The sequence below is a fragment of the Mirounga leonina genome, unplaced genomic scaffold, assembly GCF_011800145.1.
Source record: "Mirounga leonina isolate KUSES-001 unplaced genomic scaffold, KU_Mleo_1.0 Mir_128, whole genome shotgun sequence".
Classification (NCBI taxonomy): Eukaryota; Metazoa; Chordata; class Mammalia; order Carnivora; family Phocidae; genus Mirounga; species Mirounga leonina.
This window is the reverse complement of record NW_023270320.1, coordinates 25458507-25475407: the sequence shown is the minus strand read 5'-3', so window position 1 is coordinate 25475407 and position 16901 is coordinate 25458507. Positions and strand designations below refer to the sequence as shown.

The following is a 16901-nucleotide window of genomic DNA, read 5'->3' as shown; positions in this document are numbered from 1 at the left end:
GCCTGGTGCATGTGGGCTTTTGAATTTGTGACCCCCTGAGATAACTCAGAAACGGAGCTCTGTCAACGTGCCAAGCCCATAATTCTAGATGAATGTGTAAATATGAATATAAACAAGATTTATTTCAAGGCATAGCTCAGCTCGAAATGCAGCTCACATTACACAAATACAATTGCAAAAACAATTAAGCAGGTTTTGAAGGGTAGTGACAATGACTGCCCTACCCCATAGTGAAACATAAAATTACAGTAATTAAAAGTGTCATACTGCACGTGACTAGCCGCCTCAGCAACTCCAGAAATAAGAGTGCAGTACCTGTGGAATTTAGACTGTGATACAGTTGGCATTGTTGAGTGAAAAAAACAAAGTGCAGGGGCGCCTGGGTGCTCAGTTGGTTAAGCAGCTGACTCTTGGTTTTGGCTCAGGTCGTGATCTGGGGGTTCTGGGATCGAGCCCCATGTGTCACTCCATGCTCAGCAGGGAGTCTGCAGGAGATTCTCTCTCCTCTCCCTCAGCCCTTCCCCCAGCTTGCACTGTCTCCCCCCGCCAAATAAATAAATCTTAAGAAAAAAAAAAAGCAAAATGCAATAAAATGTATTAGCACTGACCATTTGTGTATGTGTTGCTATATATAGGGGATAATATTTTTAAATTATGGGTGGACTTTTCTCTTTTATGTTTCTGAGTACAAGCCTTGAGCACTTAAGGCATCTATCCACCAAAGGAGAAAGACTGGAGTGTGTTTCATGTGGTAGATGCTATTGCTTACTCAGTCAATAACCCTTAATTCCTCCTTCTTCCACATAAAACAGATATTCCCACAAAAGATGCTGGGGAAACGCCTGACACCTTCCTTCCTGGTCTTCCTTCCTGACCCATGTGACATGGGTATGGATAACATGAAAACCAGAGAAATCTGTTGGAATGGCTCCTGAAGAGATTTCTCACCCTGATAAAAAGGACAGAGACATGAGGAGATGTCTCTCCACCCCTGAAAGCTCCCCTTCAGGGGCAGCCTTTGAACTTTGAACTTTGATGCCCAGAGCAGCCATGACCCTGAGGTCATGAGACGGAAGATGATGAGTCTTCCTGCAGATGGCGGAGCACAAGGGTCTGGGGCCTTGGGAGCATTGTAGCTTCGACATTACAGAAAGAATGTCTGAAGGAGGTCTGAGGTAATATCTGATAGCTAATATATAAGAGCAGTGTTACACAGAAAAGAATATTCAAAGTCCTGTCTGCCCCTTGAGTATATCAGCATCCAAGCCCAGAGAACCCACGCTCACTGGGTTCCCTCACTGAGTAAAGAAGATGGCAGCTCTGTCGATGACAGCCATGTTGTGTTTGTCTTTCGATATGTGACATCCGGTGGGAGAGCAGGTAACCGAGGACAGAGGAAAAAGTGGACCCCCTCCACAACTGCTCTGTCTGGGTTCTGGGAGGGTGCACCCTCATGGGGGGTCCCCCTAATAGGGGCAGGATCGACTGTGCATCATGGTCAGGTGGAAGGTTTACCCCAAGGTTTAGCTTTCGTAAGCTACATGTGCTGGGGCTCACGTGTTGACAGGCCCAGAAGTAACTAAGAACCCCGGTGAGGAAGTTCACCAGAGGCCGTTGCAAACTGGCTCTGTGGAGAAAGGAAAAAAGACCTGGCATGCAAAACCACAAGGACTTAACTTTACTCTGAAGTCAGGGGGGAATGACAGATTGTACCCAGGAGAGTGACATCATGACATTTGCAGTTTAGAAGGGTCATCCCTGGGGGTGCCTGGGTGGCTCAGTCCGTTAAGTGTTTGCTTTCGGCTCAGGTCATGATCCCAGCGTCCTGGATCAAGTCCCACATCGGGCTCCCTGTTTGGCGGGAAGCCTGCTTCTCCCTCTCCCACTCCCCCTGCTTGTGTTCCCTCTCTCACTGTCTCTCTCTGTCAAATACATAAATAAAATCTTAAAAAGAAGAGGAAGAAGAAGAAGAAGAAGAAGAAGAAGAAGAAGAAGAAGAAGAAGAAGAAGAAGAAGGAGAAGGAGAAGGAGAAGGAGAAGGAGAAGGAGAAGGAGAAGGAGAAGAAGAAGGAGAAGAAGAAGAAGAAGAAGAAGAAGGGGCGCCTGGGTGGCTCAGATGGTTAAGTGTCTGCCTTCGGCTCAGGTCATGATCCCAGGGTCCTGGGATCGAGTCCCGCATCGGGCTCTCGGCTCCTTGGGAGCCTGCTTCTCCCTCTGCCTCTCTCTCTCTGTCTCTCATGAATAAATAAATAAAAATCTTTATGAAGAAGAAGGAGAAGGAGAAGGAGGAGGAGGAGGAGGAGGAGGAGGAGGAGGAGAAGAAGAAGAAGAAGAAGAAGAAGAAGAAGAAGGGTCATCCCTGCAGCAGCATGTGCAGGTCGGGAAGAGGTGGGCAGCCTGGAGGAGGTAGACCAACTCGGAGGACCCGCCGCAGTCTGGGCGAAGGGAAACAGCCCCCCATCCCAGGCAGAGAGGATGGAGAAGATGGGAGAGACGGTCAGGAAGTAGCCTCCTCTACACTCCTTAAGTGTGAGATGAGAAAGAATGTGAGTCTTGGATGCTTTTTTTTTTTTTTTTTAGGATGGATAGCATTTCTTTTTATTCTTGGTTCCATATTTAAAAAATAACATTGTCTGCATTTTGAATTAAGTGGAAGGGTTCAGAAAGGTCACTCTTTCTGCCTTATAATCGCAAAAACAAACCAACTTTCAGTCTGCAAGTTTTAGATACAATAATAGCCCTGATATCACCATGACATAACTGAAAACAATTCTGCCAGATTACAGATAGAGAGGAAAGGAAAAACTAGGACTATCAGAAAGCAGCAATATTAGAAATAACAGGTAACTTTGGGAAGTTATCAGCTACGAGTTTTAAAACCACAGAACTTTGGATATAAGGAAGGCGTGCATGCATGGCTGACAGACAAAGTGAAGAAAAGCTGCTAGCAATGCAGAGTGGCAAGTCGACCCATTCCCTGAGTGAACTAAAAGGTCTAACAGCCATATATTTTAATGAAGTTACTCAAGATTCCCCCTTTCTTAAAGTAGTCCAGGAATCAGATGGGGGAAGATGGGCTAACATCATCTTTATCAAATATCTGCAAAGGTTACAAAAATAGTCAGGAAAGCCTCTGCGTGGTGAATGGAAGAGATGGCACAGAAACGAGTATTTGATTCTCCTAATATTTAGATCTTGAATTAGGTTAGATCTTGACCTGCTTCTAGCCAGTTGATCTCTGTGCAATACGTTTTTGATTCTTCTATAACGTTCTTCGTGCATTCCTCTAGATTTCACATATACTTGATTTCTTTAAAGATCACTGCTTTTCCTCTGGAATAAGCCAATGTGGATAAGGGAGACAAAAAGGGAATTAATAAATGTTAAGATAGCATGGTTTTAAGGTTTTGATACATAACTTGAAGAAATTTTCACAGAGCACACTGCTCTCAAGTTAGGGTTAGAGTGAAATATTCCATTTGGATGATGCAGAGGACGACATTCTTCCAGGGAAAAATGAGAACATTAAGCTTCCCTCTACTAGGCATCTTCCTTCAGGCACTGAGACTGCAGCCACCCAATAAACGGGGATGGGCAGAAAGAAGAGACTTCAAAAGTCACAGATACACTTTGATAGCTAATTTTTGGCAAGTCTGGCAATGAGAGCTTTCCATTCTCCTCTTTTCTTTGTGATGTCTGTAGGAGTGAGTAGCTGCAATAGTGATTCTGGCTGTTGCCTAAAGAAGTTCTGACACAAGGCCTCAGTGTTACAAATCACATACATCCCACAGTCATAGCTGTTTTGTTGAGCAGGGGCTTTCTCTTCCACAAAGGCCAGTTTGTCTCCTTTTCTGCCTAAGAAAGCTTCCACTTTCTCCACTACCTGCTTTGCATGGACTGAGTTGCTTCTGCTATGGGAATCATAGTGAAATCAACAAACTCCAATGGGTTCCCCCAGCTGCCTAGTTGGAATTATCACTCATGGCTAAAAATACAACTCTCTTGTTGGGGAGGTCCAGGGGTTCAAGGAACATGGCAATCTCTGCTCGGTTGCTAGTGCACTTGATGAACTGACTAACTTCGGGGCTGATGAAGCAGACATGGTCAGAACAGTCATGAAACTGACTGTTGGCAAAGTACTCAAAGGCAAATCCAATGATATGGTCATTGAGCCATCTTGGAGGATCCAACAGTGAGACATCTGATTGCCGCAGTAGATTGTCCATATAACTCAAGACTACGGGGTCCATCTTGTACTGACCAGGGTTGATTAGAAATTCCAGAAGCTGCCTCGGGCCCCACCACCCTAACCAGCCTTCAGGCACCTCTGTATTGTCCAGAAAGTGAGACCTACAGTCCTCAGACGCTTTTTAGTTATCTGATCTGGACAGAGGCTGAGAGACAGGAGACCTGGGAGGTGGGGCAGGTGTTGAACATGGTAAGTCTGAGGTGGAGCTTATACACGGATGCATCTGATGCTCGAGCAAAAGAGGTATGAGCTGGACATGTAGGTATGAGAGTCATCACCACGGAAGTGATGTGTAAGCTATGCATGTGTATGAAAGTGACTCTAAGAACATATAAATGAGAATAGCATCTGGGCAGCGTTGCACCTAAGGAGTGAGAAGCTGGAACCCACCAAGGAACCCATAAAGGAACAGCCAGAGAGAAGAGTGGAAAACCAAAAGAATGTGACGTCATATAATAAAGCCAAGCATAAATACAGATTTAGGAAGCAGTGGGTGTTCAGTAGGTCTAAATGTTCCAGAGAAGTCATATAAACCAAGGACTGGAGAACATGCATTTTTTTTTGGCAACATGGAGGTCCCAAGAGGCCTCAGCAAGAGTAACTTCAAAGGGAAGGAGAGCCAAAGCCGGGGACTGTGGTGTGCACGAGAGAGTGGGAAAAGCAAAGTACACTTCAGAAAGGGTTTGCCAGGAAAGCAGAAGGTAGAAAGATGCCAGAAAAGAATACAGGTTTGCAGGAGAGGTTTTTGCGATGTTTACCCAGAACTCTGGCACATAAGCAAACACAACATGGTGCAATCACAGAAGTAAATTATGTTGAAATTGACTTCTGACTTAAAATTGAGAGGCTGAAAGTCAATGCCGGCCAAGGCCCTCACTCCTTTGAGGTCATCAATCAGAAATATTGGACAACTTATTCGTCTTCCGGGGGCCCTTACAAAAAGAGCCTCCGTCATTCACCTCCAGACCTCTTGCTCATCCACTGGAACTTGGTTGGTTGATTTTTCACCGAGGGTGCCTGAGTGGGTTTCCCACTCTCCGTGTTGTAAGTGAAAAGTCCATGTCAGCTTATATCTCTGGAGAGAGGACAGTCCAGCAAACAGGCACCTGATGTGTACTTGATGTGGTATGAAATCAATCTGATGACAGCAAGACTGAGAAACACAGGACTTCTGATCATCTATGTTTCAGGAAGCAACACAGAGAAAATTTCTGCCCAGTGGAGAAGAACATTTTAGGTGATCCTGAACCTAAGTCTGTTGTGGGATTGTGGAAGGTGACAGGGACGAAGCAGCACCAAGCCCTGTCTATGGCTGGCATTACTTTAAGTACCTAAATCTATAGTTCTAGTCACAAGACAACATCTAGCAAATGTTATAGTATGCATTTCCTTAAATTAATTTACATAAACATATTCTACATTACTATGCCTATTCTGCATTATAGCTATAGCTTGGGGTAATTTTTTTGTTCAAAGAATAGTATTATTTGGTCTCCCAGAACACTACAGAACAAGGTATCATAATGACATAATTTTTTCCTACATTTCAGAGAAATACAATTATTTACTTACACATATATTCACTAAGTTTCACATCAGGAGTATAAACTTATGAAGTCATAAAGTACTACAAAGTGCTAAGCATTCTATCATTTAATAAAAATTCCTAAAGTTATTTTCACAGTGTTTTAGAGTACTCTAAGGGCGAATCACAGTGAAGCATTTGGGAGTCTCTTTCCCCTCAAATCCTAACATAAAACGTGGTGTTTATGTTAGAAAGACTGCCAAATGGACTGCAAACTCACACTTAGACATAAATGAACTTCTATCTTCCAGTCATAAACAAAACGGAAAGCACCGAGCAAAAGATCCCTCCCAAAGGAGGTTTTAGTCATTCTTTCCCCTAAAGCGACACACATACATTATATATCACAGGGCCCAGTCTCAGCTGGGGTTTGGAATTTCCTTTCTTGGTTCTATCTATTGGAGGGAAGAAAAATAACCCCTTCAGTGTTGGAACATACTGTCAAGCTATTCTAAATCACTGTGGGCTAGAAATCTCCCGCGTGTTCTCCTCATGATTCAAAAACCAGTGCAGATATTAAGACAAGGCTGAAAATCACGTTGACAAGTAAATTAGGAAAAGAGAAGAAAATGTTAATAAAGAGCAAGCTGAGTGAGAGTCTCTGTGTCCAGGAGGTTGTGATGTCCTCCTTGGCCTGGAGGTCAGAAGCGGGCATCCCAAAAGCTAGTATGCTACTCACTAGCTGTTTGACTCTGGGTCGCTCTCTGAGCTTCAGTCTCTCACATATAAAATGAAGGGATTTGACCACAGGATTGCTAAGAACCCTTCCCCTTAACTTGGAAAGTCACTGATTCTTTCTTTTTTTTCCATCAGGAAATACATGTCTTAAATGTGTCTCTACATAAGAAGGCACAGAGCAGACTCAAAAATACATGTGAACTAATGAACTAGTTTGACCACTGAGAACAAGATCTTCTTTAGCAATTATTTGAGAAATTGTAGTTTATGAGATCTCCTTTGAGTAGGAAGAGAGAATGTTACACAGTAGCAAGCAGCTGGACTAAAAATATTTCTGGTTCCTGTCCCGTGACTCCAGCCCTGTTACATTTGCACGGCTCAAAAATCAAAATCTTTCAGAAACCTGAAGAATCCTTTTATTCTTCATGCCTACGGGATCCCCATGCCCAGAATGCAAAATCTGGACCAACTGGGGAATGCATTTTACAGAAAAAAAATTGCAGAAGTACAATTCCTAACAGCGAACTTCAGTGTACCTTCTGAACAAAGAAATAACCTATGCAGGTGATTTTCATTTCAGATAGGAAATAGAATAATAGAAAATAAAGTTATATTTAAACAGCTAACGTTGAGCAGAAAATAAAAGCATAGAACGTGCTGTAGACTGTGTAAAGAACTAAACACCTTTATTACTTATTTTTATCTTTGTGGAGCTCAATTTCACCATTATTAAACCTTTAACCTTGGACAAGTTAATTTTCTATTTTTGGCTTTCTCATCTAGAACTAAGTGAAGTTTGAGGTGGGGGAAATTGGTCCGCATAAATTCTAGAGTCACCTCAAGCTCCTATGATTCTAAATGATACTACTTTTCTAGTTATAGAGGTCACAGAGTTCATACCACAAATTTGGCTTAACATGGGTGAACCTCGAGGACATTGTACCAAGCACAAGCCTGTCACCAAAGGACAAATAACTGTATGATTCCTCTCATATGAAGCATCTAAAATCACAGAAACAATAAGTAGAAAAGTGATTACCAAGGGTGGTGGAAAAAGGGAGGAGAATTAGTGCTTAGTGGATATGGAGTTCCAGTTTTGCAAGATGAGAATGTTCTAGAGATCAGTTGCACAGCAATGCACATATACTTAATATGACTGAATTGTACACTTAAAACTGGTTAAGATGGCAAATTTAATGTTATGGATTTTTTTTTAACCACAATAAAATATAATTTTGTCTTAGTTTGACAAGAAAGAGGAAATTTAAAGCCATCCCAATTTCAACGAAAATTTCTCTCAACTAGCTTGTCTACCAGGTATGTTTACTATTTATTTTTCAACAGTTAGTGAGTGCCTACCCTGTGGTGCTGTCTGCCGGGAACAAAATAATGGACATGACAGAGACCCAGCTCTCCCAGGTAAGGGAAGTAGCAATTACATCAAAGGGAAGTAAGTTCTACGAGAAGGGGACACACAGAGAGTAATGGAAGCGTAGAGAAGGAGCAAGCAAGCCAGGGTTGGGATGAGGAAAAGCTTCCCAGCTGAGATGTAAAGGATGAGAAGATATCAAGGAAAAAAAGAAGGCAACAACCTTCTAGTCAGCAGGCACAGATGTCGAAGTCTCATCAATGTCAAGAACAGTGCTGCAGACGGTGGGAAAAGAGGTCCCAGAGAGGAGGTGCGGAAGGCACCAGGGGCGGGGTTACCAAGGGCTCTGGACCCCATGTTCATGAGCCCGGACATTTCCTAAAGGTTCCACTCGTTGGAGAGTGTCAAGTGTGGAACGGACAAGATTAGATTTGAATTTTGAAAGACCTCTCTGGCTCTGATGCAGAGAATGGGTTGTAGAGGTTATGCCTGGTGGACGGAGCCCATTAGGGGGCTGTTGAGCAAGCATGGTGACAAAGGTCATGCTGCATTTGTAGTTTGGGACTCAAGTTTTCTCACTTAATAGCCCATAATTAGCATTTGCCCATTTCAATAAAAAAATCTGTGGTAATCTTTTCTGATGGCGGCATGGAAATTCCATGATTGGTCTAACTACTCTTCATTATTTGAATGCTGTTTCCAAGCTTTTGTTATTCTAAAACAAGTGGGATGATTATTTTGGTACAAGATCCTTATCTACATTTTTAAAATATTTTCATCAAGGGGTGCCTGGGTGGTTCAGTCAGTTGAGCATCTGACTCTCGATTTTGGCTCAGGTCATGATCTCAGGGTCCTGGGATCGAGCCCCGCATCGGGCTCCCTGCTCATCGGGGAGCCTGCTTCTCTCTCTCCCTCTGCCCCACCCCTTACTTGTGTGCATGTGTGTGCACATGCACGCACATTTGCTCTCTCTCTCTCAAACAAATAAATAGATCTTTAAAAAAAAATCTTCATTAATGTTAAGATGATACTAATCTCTTGCAGCAGATGGCAGAAAAGATGTAAAAGAAATGACTATAATCCAGGCATGCAAGGCAATGTTACAAAAAGGGTGTGTGTATGTGTGTGTGTGTGTGTTTGTGTGTGCGTGCACGCGTGTGTGTGCGTGGGCATATACACAGTTTTACTTTGTCTTAAAAAGACCATTCTGGATTCCAGATCTTCCAGAGAAGGTATAATCTAACATTCCCTGTGTTGCACAAGACAAGGGAGGCTGTGGGTTTGAGCTCCACAGTACATTGCTTTATCCGGGCAAAAGGTCAAGTGCTGCAGAAGGCCAAAGCTAAAAATAAAGTGCGGCACTGGGAACATTAAGGAGTTGTTTGGAACATTATGGGGGAAGTAAGTCACACTAAATTAGCACTTCGGTATCCTCCCAAGACACTCTGTAACCTACTCAGCCAGGGAAGGTAGACTGATTCTTACATGAAAGTAATTCTATTTTCTTTTTATTTATTTTTTGAAAGTCGTGTTAATAATAATTCTAATAATTTTATTAACAACCACAGAGTGGTTTCGTTCCTGTAGCACTTTTGTTCCCAAAGGCCAAGTTCTCAAGGACCATCTACGGATCAAGCTGCCCCATGTCCATTAACACAGGTCTCCAGAGAGGCAGAGCACAACAAAGGTGAGGAATCTGAGTCTCCCTGCAAGTTGATCAATGGCTAGTGGATTAGAATAGCATAGCAATGTGGAGGGTCCGTACAGCATGGATGTGGAGAGGATTTTGTGCACGGACCCTTCATCACTGCAATCCTGGAAATTTCTCAGGAGATTCAAATAATTACTGCTGATTGGACTGCTTATAAGATTGCATCTCTTCAGGAAATCATCAAAAGATTCCTCCTCCAGGGGCGCTTGCATGGCTCAGTTGGTTAAGCGTCTGCCTTTGTCTCAGGTCCTGATCTCAGGGTCCTGGGATTGAGCCCACATCCGGCTCCCTGCTCAGTGGGGAGCCTGCTTCTCCCTCTCCCACTCCATCATTGTGCTTGTTCTCTCTCTCTCTCAAATAAATAAATAATCTAAAAAAATAATAAAAATAAAATTTTATAAAATTATATCATTCATAAAATGATAAAAGAATATATAAAAACAAATGCTTCACACTTAGATCAAGTATCTTTTCTAATTAGATAACTTAATCTATAGGTTCATTCTCAGTCTTCATTTAACTCAGCTTATTCATCCCTTTGAACTAAAAACCAAAGCGAATTAGGTTGATTTTGTATTTTGCTTACACTGTGTCCCCACCTTGCCTAGATATACTGGAATTTCTAAGAATCCAGGAAATGCTCTGCAGAGACTCATAGCAAAAGAAGCAGAAAGTTTGGATAAACTGCAAACTGGATACTTGAGTCAGGGAATCATTTACATGAATGACAACTATGGTACCTGATGAATCTTGAAATTAATAAAAACAACTTTAAAAATAAGAGCCCTAACCAAGCAAAGCCCATAGAACCTACCGGCCTTTGTCTTCAAGTTGGTTTAAAAAAATGCAATTCAAATGTTAAGTATTTACTAAACGCCAACTAGCGTTTCCCAGTGGGGATTACACAGATTAGTAAAACAAAGGCCCTAACTTCAAGAACTACTGTCTAGTAGGGAAAATAGACATGCTGATACAGGTCAAATGAGACAATATCATTTACAAACATTCAGTTGATTTTTTTTAAAAGATTTTATTTATTTATTTGACAGAGAGAGAGAGAAAGCGAGAGAGGGAACACAGCAGGGGGCAGTGGGAGAGGGCGAAGCAGGCTTCCCGGGGAGCAGGGAGCCTGATGTGGGACTCGATCCCAGGACCTCGGGATCATGACCTGAGCCAAAGGCAGACGCTTAACGACTGAGCCACCCAGGCGCCCCTCAATTGATTTTTAAAAACATCCAGACTGGGGGCGCCTGGGTGGCTCAGGCGTTAAGCGTCTGCCTTCGGCTCAGGTCATGATCTCAGGGTCCTGGGATCGAGCCCCGCATCGGGCTCCCAGCTCAGCGGGAAGCCTGCTTCTCCCTCTCCCACTCCCCCTGCTTGTGTTCCCTCTCTCGCTGTGTCTCTCTCTGTCAAATAAATAAAATCTTTAAAAAAAAAAAATAATAATAATAATAAAACCATCCAGACTGATAAACCCAAGTGTTGGTAAGTATCAGAAGCTGAATTGTGTCCCCCCAAAATTCATATATTGATGTCCTAACCCCCAGGACCTCAGAATGTGACCGTATTTGAAAACAGGACCTTTAAAAAGGTAATGAAGGTAAAAAGAGGTCATATGGGTGGGCCCTAATCCGGTAGGACTGGTGTCCTTATGAGAAGAAGCGATCAGGACACAGACACAGAGGGAAGACCATGTGAGGACACAGGGAGGAAACAGCCATCTATCAGCCGGGGAGAGAGACCTCAGACGAAACCAACCTACCAACACATTGATCTTGAACTTCTTATCTTCAGAATTATGAGAAAATAAATTTCTGTTGTTTAGGCCACCCCGTCTGTTACTCAGTTAAGGCAGCCCTAGCAAGCTCACACAGACGGCACAGTGGAAATGGTTCTACATTGCTGGCAAAGAGACTGCCACAACTGTGGAGAGGCATGAGCCCTGGGAGCCAACACTTTCATCTGAGGTGTCTACGCTAGAGAAAGTCTCGCAAATGTGCCCAAGAAAACATATAGAAGGCTGTTCGGTGTAGCATGACCTTTAACTGTGAAGAACGTGAAACCAAATAACCCTTTTTAGTAGGAAAAGAAACTGGTTTATTTCATTCATGCAACGGAATACTACAGAGTAGTTAAAATGCCTGAATTTACGTGTGTGCATATATCAACATGGAGAAATCTCCAGGCTGGTGTTCAGTGAAAAAAAGAATATTGCAAAAATATTTGTAGGCATAACATCAGTTGTGTGTAATTTTAAAACAGAGTCTTATATATTGTTTAGGGGTATATACATATGCTTAAAGTACAAATACATAACATGGGCATGAGAGGCGTATAAGATAAGATTGTGGTTAAGAGCATGGTCTGTGGAGCTCCCTTGCTTACCAGTTATATAACCTTTGATAACTTCAATCTCTCTGTGCCTCAGTTACCTCATCTGTAAAATGAGGTTAATAATAGTACCTGCCTTACTGAATTGTTGGGAAGACTTCATGAGAAAATGCTTAGCTCGGTGTCTGGCTCATAGTAAATGCTCAATACATATTAGCTTACTGGATAAAATATTAACTTAGTAAATAAACACATGTTTAACTATACAAGTAATATAAATGTAAACACAGCAAAATAAAATTGAGTGGTTATTTTTGGCCAAGCTTTATCTTAAAATGAAAATACTATGAAAGGCAATATACTGTGATAGGGCAGTCTCTAGATCTTGGTGTGTATGCCCTTGAATAACGCCCTCCCCTTGAGCGTGGCCTGGACCTAGTAACTTGCTCTAACAAACAGAATATGGCAACATGATGGGACATTACTTTCAAAATGTAGTTATAGGGGCACATGGGTGGCTCAGTCGGTTAAGCATCTGACTCTTGATCTCATATCATGTCTTGATTTCAGGGTTGTGAGTTCAAGCCCTGCATTGAGCTCCATGCTGGGTGTGGAGCCTAAACTTTTGAAGAAAATGAAGTTATAAAAAGACTGAGGCTTCCTTCTTGAGCACTTTCTTTCTCTTGCTTACTTGCTCTGAGGGAAGCCGGCTGCTTGCTGTGTTGTGAACTGCCCTATAAAGTGGCCCACGTGACAAGGAACAAATGTGTCTGGCCACCAGCCAGTGAGTGAACTTGGAAGTGGATCCTCCCCAAGTTGAGCCTTGATTCATCAGTCCTGGCCAACAGCTGAACTGCAATCTCATAAGAGCCCCTGAGCCAGAAACACCCAGCTCAGATCCCTGATCAACAGAAACTGTGAGAAAATAAATGTTTATTGTTTTCAGCTGACAAATTTTAAGGGCTACTTTGTTAGCCCGCAATAGATAACTAATACACCCAATGTAGGTCAGGGTGAAAACTAATGCTGTGTATATACAGTGTTAGTAAGAATGTGAATTGGTATAAATTTCTTGAAAGCAATATCCTTGAAGATATGTAAAAAAATTTTTTTGCCCTAGGAAAATAAGTGCACAAAAACTGAGATATGTTCCTTAAAGTATTAAATGTAACAAATATCATAGGGAATAACTGGTAACAGCTTACATGCCCAACACTGATTGGGGAATTGTGATATTGTGATATAATAAGAAATATATATTTTAGTCTTTAACCCTGGCTCCTGGCCAGAGCTCCTAAAACTTTAGAATTTCCTAAGTGATAAAGGTTCTAGGAGAATCTTCTGTTCTAATATTGGGTCTTTGACTCCAGTTCCTGACATAGAGCTCCAAAATCCCTTAAAGTTTTCTGGGTGATACAGTGTCTCTTCTTCTAATGAGGCAAATCTTGGTGGGCTCCTGGACAGCTTCAGGATGGGGGGCTGGTCACCAGAGAGACCTAACCATGGTTAGAAGCTTGGAATGTTCAGCCCCCCTTCCCATCTTGGGCTAGGGCCTGGAGATTGAGTTAATAATCTATCATGCCCATATGATGAAGCCTCCATAAAAATTCCTAAAGTATGGGTTTTGGAGAGCCTCTGAGTGGGTAGACATGTGGAGGTGCTGGGAGGGTGGCATGCCCAGACAAAGCATGGAAGCTCTGACTCCTTTCTCCCCATTCCTTGTCTTACGCATTTCTTCCATCTGCCTGTTCCTACATTGTATCCTTTTATAATAAACCAGCAATCTGGTAAGTAAACTGTTTTCCCGAGGTCTGTGAGCCATTCTAGCAAATTACTGAACCCAAGGAGGGGTCATGAAAACCTATGATTTATAGTTGGTTGATCAGAGAGAAGAGGTGATAACCTGTAGTTGGCGTCTGGAGTTGGGCGGTGAGTCTTGTGGGACTGACGCCTTAAACTGTGAGACCCCGATGTTAACTCCAGGCAGGAAAATTAAATTAAATGGTGGGAAACTCGGTTGGTGGTGCCTACAGAGAACTGGAGAATTGCTTGGTGTGAGAAAAACCCATATGTGTTTGGTGATAGGAAGTGAAGTATGGAGTGGAGAGTGTTGAGAGTAAAGTCGAAAAAATGAAACTTTCTCCTTTTGGGAGTGGTTAAATTATGGATTATTTTTTGATAAAATCTTAAGCAGACATCAAAATTCATGTTAAAGTTCTAATGATTTGTTGGAACACTCACAATATAATTACAGTTATGTACACAAAATAAAAATAATTGAGGATGACCCCAATTTTTTATTTAATTTTTAAAAGACTAGATAGAAATATATCAACATGATCATAGTGATGATCTCCAAGTGATTATTCAGTGATTTACATTTTCTTGGGTATATTTTTCTGTAGATCCTAATTTTTATATAATGAATATGTATTATTTTTTATTTTGAAAAATCTTTAAGTGTAAAATAATTAAATGAGGGCCTAGTATGATTCTTTTTTTGAGAGAGAGAGTAGGTGCATGCAAGGGGTGGCGAGGGGCAGAGGGAGAGGGAGAGAATCCCAAGCAGACTCTGCACTGAGCTCAACGTGGAGCTTAATCCCACCACCCTGAGTGAGATCACAACCTGAGCCAAAATCAAGAGTCGGATGCTTAACCAACTGAGCTACCCAGGTGCCTTGGGCCTGGTATGATTCTTAAAATACATTTACCTTGCCTATTTTTTCTGGATCATATTTTTCAAATTCTCTCATGTTACTGAATCCCCCTCTGAACCTGCCTTTCAGCCACTTCTCTGCATCTAGTAAATCTTCTTGTTCTTCCTCTATTCTTTATATTTTTCTGACACAGCTTCCAGATATTACTGAAAAGGAAAAACACCAAAGTAAATCTTGATTACAGTTGTAAGATACAAAATTAATGTACAGAAATGCAATTCTATACACTAACAACAAAGTAGCAGAAAGAGAAATTAACAAAATAATCCCATTTATAATTGCACCAAAAAGAATGAAATACTTGGGAATGAGTTTAAACAAGGAGACAAAAGACCTGTACCTTGAAAACTATAAAACACTGATGAAAGAAATGATGATGACACAAACAAATAGAAAGATATACCATGCTTGTGGATTGCAAAAATTCATATTGTTAAAATGTCCATACTACCCAAATCAATCTACAGACTCAATGCAATCCCTATCAAAATATCAGTAGTATTTTTCATGGAACTAGAACAAACAATCCTAAAATGTATATGGAACCACAAAAGATCCCAGATAGCCAAGAAATCTTGAGAAAGAAAACAAAGATGGAGGTACAACAATTCCAGATTTCAAGATATGCTATAAAGCTATTGTAAGCAAAACAGTATGGTATTGGCACAAAAATAGACACATAGGTCAAGAGAACAGAATAGAGAGTCCAGAAATGAACCCATGTATATGTGGTCAATTAATCTATGGCAAAGAAGGCAAGAATATACAACAGGAAAAAGACAGTCTTTTCAATAAATGATGCTGGGAAAACTCGACAGCTACATGCAAAAAAACCTTTTCTCACCATATACAAAAATAAACACTAAATGGAGTAAAGACCTAACTGTGAGACCTGAAACCATGAAACTCTTGTGCATTGGCCTAAGCAACTCATTTATGGATTTGTCTCCTCAGGCAAGGGAAACAAAGGCAAAAATAAACTATTGGGACTACACCAAAATAAAAAGCTTTAGCAACAGTGAAGGAAACCCTGAGCAAAATGAAAAGGCAACCTAGTGAATGGGAGAAGATAATTTGCAAATATTGGATATATCCAATAAGGGGTTAATATTAAAAATATATAAAGAACTTTACAACACCAAAAAAATAATAATTTTATTAAAAATGGGCAGAGGACCAGAATAGACATTTTTCCAATGAAGACATACAGACGGCCAACAGACACATGAGAAGATGGTCAACATCACCAATCATTAGGAAAACGCAAATCAAAACCACAATAAGATATAATCACACCCCAGTCAGAATGGCTAGTATCAATAAGACAAAAAGTAACAAGTGTTGGCAAGAATGTGGAGAAAAGGGAAACCTTGTGTGCTACTGGGGGAAATGAAATTGGTGCAACCACTGTGGAAACAGTATGAAGGTCCTCAAAAAATTAAAAATAGAGATATTATATGATCCAGTAATTCCACTACTGGGTTTTTACCCAAGGAAATTGAAAACACTGATTAAAAAAGATATATGCACCCCTATGTTTATTGCAGCATTATGTACAATGGCCAAGATAAGGAAGCAACCCAAGTGTCCATTCATAGATGAATGGATAAAGAAGAGGTAGTGTGTGTGTGTGTGTGTGTATTGCATATATGCATATATACACAATGGAATATTACTCAGCCATAAAAAAGAATGAAATCTTGCCATTTGCAACAACATGGATCGACCTAGAAAGTATTAAACTAAGACAGAGACAGAGAAAGACAAATATCATATGATTTCACTTATATGTGGAATCTAAAAAACAAAACAGGAGAATAAACAAACAGACTCTTAAATACAGAGAATGAACTGGTGGTTGCCAGAAAGGAAGGGAGTGGGGGGGATGGGTAAAATAGGTGAAAGGAATTAAGAGGTACGAACTTCCAGTCACGAAATAAATAGGTCATTAAGATAAAAAGTACAGCATACAGAATATAGTCAATAACATTGTAATAATGTTGTATGGTGACTGATGGTAACTACACTTATCATGGTGAGCAGTAAGGTATAGAATTGTTCAATCACTACGTTGTACCCTTGAAACTAATTTATCATTGTATGTCAACTATACTTCAAGAGTAAATGTTTTCAATTACATAAAATCTCCAAAAGGTAATTAGGCTTGACTCTTGGTATAAAGTATCATTTTACTTCAGGAAATAAAGATTTAAATAAGCTTACATAAAAATCCAAAATGCATTCATTTGGGTCAGAATTTT

General features: G+C 41.1%; 1 pseudogene; it reads right to left on the bottom strand.

The window, feature by feature from the left end:
* Positions 1 to 3552: 3552 nt before the first annotated feature.
* On the bottom strand, positions 3553 to 4597 carry LOC118009870 (annotated as a pseudogene).
* Positions 4598 to 16901: the final 12304 nt, after the last annotated feature.